The 7,603-nt window shown below is 39.4% G+C and overlaps 1 long non-coding RNA gene across 1 annotated transcript; it reads right to left on the bottom strand.

Moving 5' to 3' along the window:
- Positions 1 to 559: 559 nt before the first annotated feature.
- Positions 560 to 7,284, bottom strand: LOC147981575 (uncharacterized). Its single transcript, XR_015598973.1, has 4 exons — positions 6,830 to 7,284; positions 6,518 to 6,657; positions 5,700 to 5,920; positions 560 to 5,380 (listed from the first exon to the last, which is right to left on the bottom strand). It is a non-coding gene; the product is annotated as an uncharacterized LOC147981575 (long non-coding RNA).
- Between the last annotated feature and the right edge of the window lie 319 nt (positions 7,285 to 7,603).

Genomic DNA, 7,603 nt, shown 5'->3' with positions numbered 1-7,603 from the left:
GATGGTTGGATTCGGTGACGGCGGCGCTTGAGCGTCGTTCCACTTCATGAAGGCATTGTTGTTGAAGAACTTTTCTCGTTGTCCTTGTGGTGTCAAAAGATGGTTGGTGCGGATATGGTCATCGTCATAGTTTGTCAATTGTTGTTTTGATTGCTTCGGTTATTCTTTTTCCCCTCGCAGGCATAGCTTAGGTCTTATATAACTTTGCTATTTCCTAGCGTGCTTATTTGAGTTTGTGTGTTGTTGTTGGTTGTGTGTATTCTAGTTATGTAGAGGCCAAGTGTGTACTCGTTGTATTTGTATCCTCTTGATAGTTGATACTTCAGTCTGAGTCGATAAAATCCACCTTTTATCACAAAAAAAGCAACAACATGCTCAATAGCAACCACGGCTTGCTCGCAACTTGCAGCCCCCATGCTTTCTGATGTCTCTCAGTCCCATTGTGCGTCCAGCTGCTCCTCGTGCTGATCATTGCGTCCCTATTTTCCTTTGCCTCGCCTCCATTCCTGTTGCTTTTCTGGCTACCCTCTGGTCCGAGGAGCTGAATACATGCAGAAGCTACAATGCTATATCATCAAACACGTAGTATATGTTATGCTATATCACGAGGGACGTTGTGTGCTTTATATAAGTCCCTTTATACAAAAAATTACACGAAAGATAAAGACTGATAAGCGCAATAGATATCCAAAGACATCAAAGATATATTCAGTATTTTATTTTCAAGTGTCGAAAAGATCAGAAGGCCAAGGACAGCAAACATATTAATTATACTAGTCGCCAACCCGTGCAACTGCACGGGCTAGCTATGATAAATATAGAAATCACATAAACCTATACACAGATTTGTTTTCAAATATCTGAAACTGCACAAATGCAAATTGTCGTAGAAGCAAGATATATAAGCACCTTACCAAACCAAAAGTAAATGACATGTAATAATTATTCGATCCATATGGTATTAAATGCATACTCTGTTTGATAAAGTCCAATGAGTGGGAAACATATATCTAATTCCTCCATGTTTAAAGAAAGTAATTGCTGTTTTTTTGCAGTAAATAAATATACATCATATAGTCATCTTCTGCATGATTGAATGGTTAACAAACATGTATACAAATTGTAAGCAGGAAAGGAGTTGCCTTAAATATATTGATAAATCATATCAATTTTTAATTGCAGATCCTTTAGTTGTTGGGCAATAAGCCGTGGCGAACCGGGGGCGTGGCGTGCGCATGTGTGCGTGCGGTGGCCGCGTCGGGTTCGAGCCAAGGGCGACCTAGGTCGCGTGCGTGCGTGACCAGGTGTGTGTGCGTGTGTGTCTGTTGCGTGCAACGCTCGGGCCGTTGCGTGTAGGCGAGTAGCGCGGGAGGAGACCGCGTCAGGCGCGCGGGGTGGCCGTGGCGATCGCGTTCGGGCGTGATACGCAGGGGCGGCCAAAGCACGCGGGACGTGAGGGAGTGGGTGTGCGAGTAGGTGCGAGGCGTGGCCTGGCAGGCCGGTGCTCGCGGGTATAAAGCCCTGGATCCTCCCTGTATCTCGCAGACATTGTTGAGTTCGTGCTCGAGGTAAGGAAAAGGCGTACGTGCGCCGGCAAAATCCTTGTGTCCACTGTCTCCTTCGATCATCTTCCTCCTGTTTCCGTCGTTCGGTCGCCGAGCAGGAGGGTGAGGAAGAGCTAGGGCTAGCTAGGGTTCGGGGGAGAGGCTACGGTTCCAACATTAGTATTATATTTTAGTCAGCTCGTCAAGGGTTGCAACATCTAATCTATTGTACCTGTTGTAGGGAAAAAGTTCTTGCACACCATAGTGAATGATAAGCTTGAACCATTTAAGTGGCGGGGCATATATTGGATTTGCCGAATAGGTACACACCTATGTTTAGTTTCCTTCTTTCTTCATGTGGGATACTGGTCCGAGAAAAAGTAATCTACAATGGAATGATAATTAATTTAGTTAGGTAAGTTAAGGTACACAGGTTTTCTACTGCAGAATAAGTTATTTAGCATAAATTCTAAATATATAATTTTCATTTGTACGGAAGAATTAGTCCTGGTGAATGGTTTTTAAGCAACAGAGAGAGTAAGAGGGAGATATCTAATAAGAAACTTCAACCTGTACACAAATGCAACATAGTGTGCACAGACTATGGTTAGGAACAAAAAATTCGTTAATGGGAGTGCATTATATCCACAGGTAAGTATAGTTAGAACATTACAACTATCACATACCAATGTAAAAAATAATCTCTTCTGCTCTTCCGCAGAGATCTTCTGCGTGTTCTCTTAAAAAGAGCCTATATAGATATAGAAAGAACCGGAATATACCTTTCATAAACTGAAGACTAATCAATTTTTCGGAACAACTTATATATCCCGTCAAAAAATGACAACAATGAATACAATTTAACACTATTTAAGGGATGATTTTTCGATTAGAACACCGAAAGTATCAATACTACTTTATGTTAATAGTATTTAGTATGTCGAGAATTGGATTACCCAATACAGTGCTCACTGTGACCCCTCGTTCTTCTTTAGCAATTCAGGTAGAGGGACTTTGCAATTTAGACTTTTGGTTTGCACAACTGAGGTATGAGAGTAGTTGGAGTAAATCACTTAAATAAGTCGAAGAATAATTCTGTTACAGAGACCAGGTGAGAAAGACAAATAGCAAGCATACGGTTTATGCTTTTCTCAGTTTCAATGGTTTTCATTGTAAACCTCGAACCACCTTGGTACCATTATGTCCTAAAATCTGGTCGCCTGTTTGAGAAGCAAAGCTATTAAATGGCATGCAGAAATATAGGAAACTATAGCCTGTAATCATTGATTAGACGGCATATGTAGTTGCAAGCCTATAATGAAGTCAACGTGAGAACTTGTACATCTTATTACAGTTTTATGAATTAATAATTCATATAAATAGAAAACTAAATGATGTACACTAAGCGCGTTGCAGCCTATGTAATGCTCCTATCGTATGTAGTTGGAAGCATGCATGAACGATGAGTAAGCATATGCTTGCATGTACGTCATTCATATAAGGGTAGGACCAAACATATACTTCAAGCATGGTGATTAAAAGAGGCACCAAGATGGCTACAAACACATGGACGTGACAGAGAAGAGATATTGTGCATTACGTAGCTTGCATCTTCTCTTGTGGAGCAATTTTTGCACCTAGAGCTTACCATGTCACAATCAACCATTTAGTATATCGTCCCTCCTTGTTCTCTCTCTTCCTGCTGCTGATGACGATCTTCTGTAAATATCCGCCTGTATTCTAAATTTCTAATATTACCGCTGAGTCGGCGTGGCATAACGCTACAAACATGGTCGCCAGAAGCCATTGACGTATCTGGATCTGGATCGTAGGATAAACGATGACCTTCAAGAAGATGAGTGTAATGTTTGTAACTGAATCATTAGGAACGGATGAAGCAAATAATTATGTAATTGAATCATTAGGAAAGGATGTAGCAGTAATGGAGCATTGGGATTACAACATAGACGCCGATCCAGGGAGAGCCTTGCAGGCAGCCTCACTACGGGAAAATCAGGGAGCGGCGAACGGCTCGGTGTTGCCGTTGTATAAAGCCAGGAGAAGCGAGGCAGAAAAAAATCTAGGGAGTTGCCAGTGACAGCATGGTAAGGAGCCGGCCAGGTGATTAGCTGCAGTTCAGAGGCGAGGCGTGGTCGGGTGAAGATTAGAAAATATATAAGACGTCCCGTGTCCAACTACAAATTGTATACTTCATGGACTCTAAAGGTGCACACACGCAAAAATCATTTATTTGATGCTAGCCCTACAATTATGATCTAAAGGTTAATTTGGCTGCATGGAGATATGGAGGAGGGTTGAGGAGTCCACGACCATGAAGAAAGGCTACGTGGAGATGTAACTAATTTACTAATTTTTTTTGTTTGTCTGCGTGGAGATGTCACACATTTTTTGTTTGCAAATTAAGCCAGGATTATATGCTGCTGCATGGAGATATAGATGGCCTAGGAGTCCACGACCATGCAGAAGGGCTGCGTGGTGATGGTTGCATGTAGATGTAACTTCTTTTGGTTGCGTGGAGATTAACTCAGTTTTTTGGTTGCGTGGAGATTAACTCAGTTTTTTGGTTGCGCGCCTAGTATAGGGATATATTTTATTAAGGAAGATTACATGAATCAATCTATGCCGTAATATTTCGGTCCAATCAGATTAACAGCTCATAAAATCTAATTAACCTTGTAATTTCTATTAAGGAGGATTTCATGAATCAATCTACACCGTAATAATTTGGTCCCATCAGATTAACGGCTCATAAAATCTAATTAACGTGGTAATTTTTAGAGAGTCACTAATTATTATAGACTAGTCGTGAACCCGTGCATTCGCACAGGCTAGTTGCAAAGTATGAATTTAGAATCATGTACCTTAGAACATAGAAATATGTTTTGTACAACCACATTGACTCAACATACCATCAGAACCCAAAGGATTTGAGACATTAGGACTAATTCATGAGGGAATATATTTCCGTGAATAAGATATCAGTACATATATCTGACCATAAACTAAATTGGCGCATAAACTATATATCGAAAGATAGCATGCTGACATTATTTATATTGTTTCTATTTCCACTATATGAACAACATGAATTAGAAATCACAAAATCATCTAATGTGTAGCTAGTCACATTAACCATAATTGTTTTGCATCATTTAAGGAGCATGTGGAGTGGTTGAATACATTGCTTATACATATTTATGTATGTGTGGATTTTAACATTCATGCACACTAATTATCTAAGAATGTTGACACAGTTGTCGATGTTAGTCTGTTATGAAATACTCCCTTCATATTACAATAAGTGATCTTTTGCATATACCTTCAAACGAACTTCTAAAACTTTGACTATGACTTTTTCGTTATTTAGATTAAAAATGCAAAATCATATACACTAAAAAAGTATCCCTAGAAATATAGACCATTTTGATGTGCACATTACAATTGAAATAAGTGGTTAATGTTACATCGCGAAGGACATTTGTGTGTCCAAAACATCACCTATTTGTGATATAGAGGGAGTATTGTCTATTAAAAAATATGTGTAATAATATACTATTTATTTTATTAATCATAATTTAACTCATTCTAGAAAAAAATGAACAAACATATATTATCATGCTTGACACTTCATACCATTCCAGTTAATTGAGAGGAAAAGAAGTAGCTACATAATGCATCTTTCAGAAGTGAGTGAATCGATTCCACCTGATTGATGATACAAAAATAAATTTGAATAAACAACACCCAACATAACAAAGTGTAAGAAAGAGAACATCACAACTTATAGAGAGCTTGCGTCAAATCAAGGCAAAAACCTGTGACAAAGCAGACCTCATTAGATTCACTCGTAATACATAATAAAATATGTATATTTATAGACTTACTTTTTATTTATTTTAGAAAGTATAGTGCTAAATCGTTGATACTCTTAGATGACAATTTTTCTCCCATGTTTACGCACATATTACATGACACTATCTACATTGTATTGGAACACCAGCTGGTAAAGAGTGTTCACTATCATTCAATACAACTTGCGTCTAAGAGCCACCATAATATCGCGCCTATTCGTATCTTGCCAAATTTTCTTGGTGATAATGATAAAAAATAATTTAATTTCTTTCCAGTACGTACTTGGCAGATTATTGTCGATGATCTTCTTCCACAGAGAAGTAGTGCTTGCCACAGATGACCAACCTGCTGGGTTCAGAGTGCTGCAGCCATATATGCTAGGTCTTAGTCCAAATCTCCTTGGCAACCTTACCTGGTAGAGGCACAATAGGTGCCTCATTGTCTCAAGCTCATGCATACACTCCGGACAATATTACTTGTTTGGCCATGCTTGATGCTGCAGCCTGTCGGCACCCCAAATATGGTTCAAATGCAATCAGCCATGCACATGCAGTCCAGAATCAGTATGCCATAATAATTACAAAAATTAAAACCAACTGAATAATTGTTGGTCATTGACCATGTACTGATAGTCATCGTCTCATCATAGACATTCATTTTGAAATGAGTTTTCATCATGCAAAATGCTCCTTCTTCTGTTTTTGTATAGAGACAGAAAAAACTTACCAAGGGCAGATTTAAAAGAGCAAATTACAAACACATAATTCATCCTGCATCACAATCACAAATTCGTGCGTTCGTCCTTGGCCGCACTGTTTAAGTCATCATTTTTGTTTGCCGTGGCATATACCAGTATGAAGTATGTGTTTGTAGGGGATTGTGGAGGTAGGATCAAAGGAGGCATATTTTTAAATTTATCAGTAGCATGTACGGATCCTATCATAATTAAGAACCAACAATAGAGAACTCGTATGTTTTAAACAACTATGGCCTATTGGCCTTACCTATGAACTATCATGCATGGGCGTATGCTTAGTTTCTTAACCATGCAGACATCGTTTAACATAAAACTGTTGCATACTTCTGGTCTTTGTATGTACCTGCTAAATCTGCAGTTTCCTTTTGTCAAACATGGACACATCTGTAGTTTCCTTTTGTCAAACATGGATGCACTGACGCCAGCGATCCCGGTGACCGGCCAAAGTAGCCTCACCTATTAATTTGCGTGTTGCAGCAATCCCTGTATAATGGAGAATAAATTGAGAAAATAGGAATATAATAGGCATATACCTGCTAAATCAACACATTCATCAGTGAAGAATATGAAGAATAAAACGGAAAAGATACGGTCGATTTAATTATAAAACTGCAAAGAAGACCAAATTCACAGCAGATCATGCGAGAAGAGAAACCTGGTCTAGATGAGGAAATTTTAATATGATAACCTCTGTGAGCTTGGGGGATTCACGCTCAACTTCTTTGCCTGTGGGCGCACGTGATCCATGCCCCACGTTTTTTGCTCCGATTTGGAAGAGATATTGATCTGTTTTTCTTGTGGGGAGGAGGAGACACGTGAGAGAGAGAGAGAGAGAGGTACGGGATCCATGCCCCATGTTCTTTGCTCCAATTTGAGCGAGACACGGATCTGATCTGACTTTCATTTGTGAAGGAAGAGAGACATGGGAGAGGAAGAGAGAGACGTGAGAGAGAAGCACGGGATCCATGCCCCCATGTTCTTCGTTCCATCTTGAGAGAGATACCGATCTATTTTTCATCTGGGGAGAGGAAGAGATGGACGTGAGCGAGAGGAACATTAGAGAGAGGAAGAGACGCTGGACGTACATATTGTACAGATATCAATTTTAGTTTTTTTTCAAAGCATTATGGGCCTCTCTTTACGGCTATAAAGAAGGGCTTTATAATCAATCCGCTCTCAGCTGGCGGAAAGGTTTGTGAGTCTTTTTTTTACGAAGGTTAATCTACACCGTAATAATTTAATCCCACCCTAGATGGTGGACGTACATATTGTACAGATATCAATTTTAGTTTTTTTCAAAGCATTATGGGCCTCTCTTTTTGGCTATAAAGAAGGGCTTTATAATCAATCCACTCTCAGCTGGCGGAAAGGTTTGTGGGTCTTTTTTTTTACAAAGGTTAATCTACACCGTAATAATTTGATCCCACCC

This window comes from Triticum urartu, chromosome 3A, assembly GCF_056163025.1.
Source record: "Triticum urartu cultivar PI428250 chromosome 3A, HENAU_Tu73, whole genome shotgun sequence".
NCBI lineage: Eukaryota > Viridiplantae > Streptophyta > Magnoliopsida > Poales > Poaceae > Triticum > Triticum urartu.
Note: the sequence above shows the minus strand (reverse complement) of the source record. Positions and strands in the feature narration are given on the sequence as shown.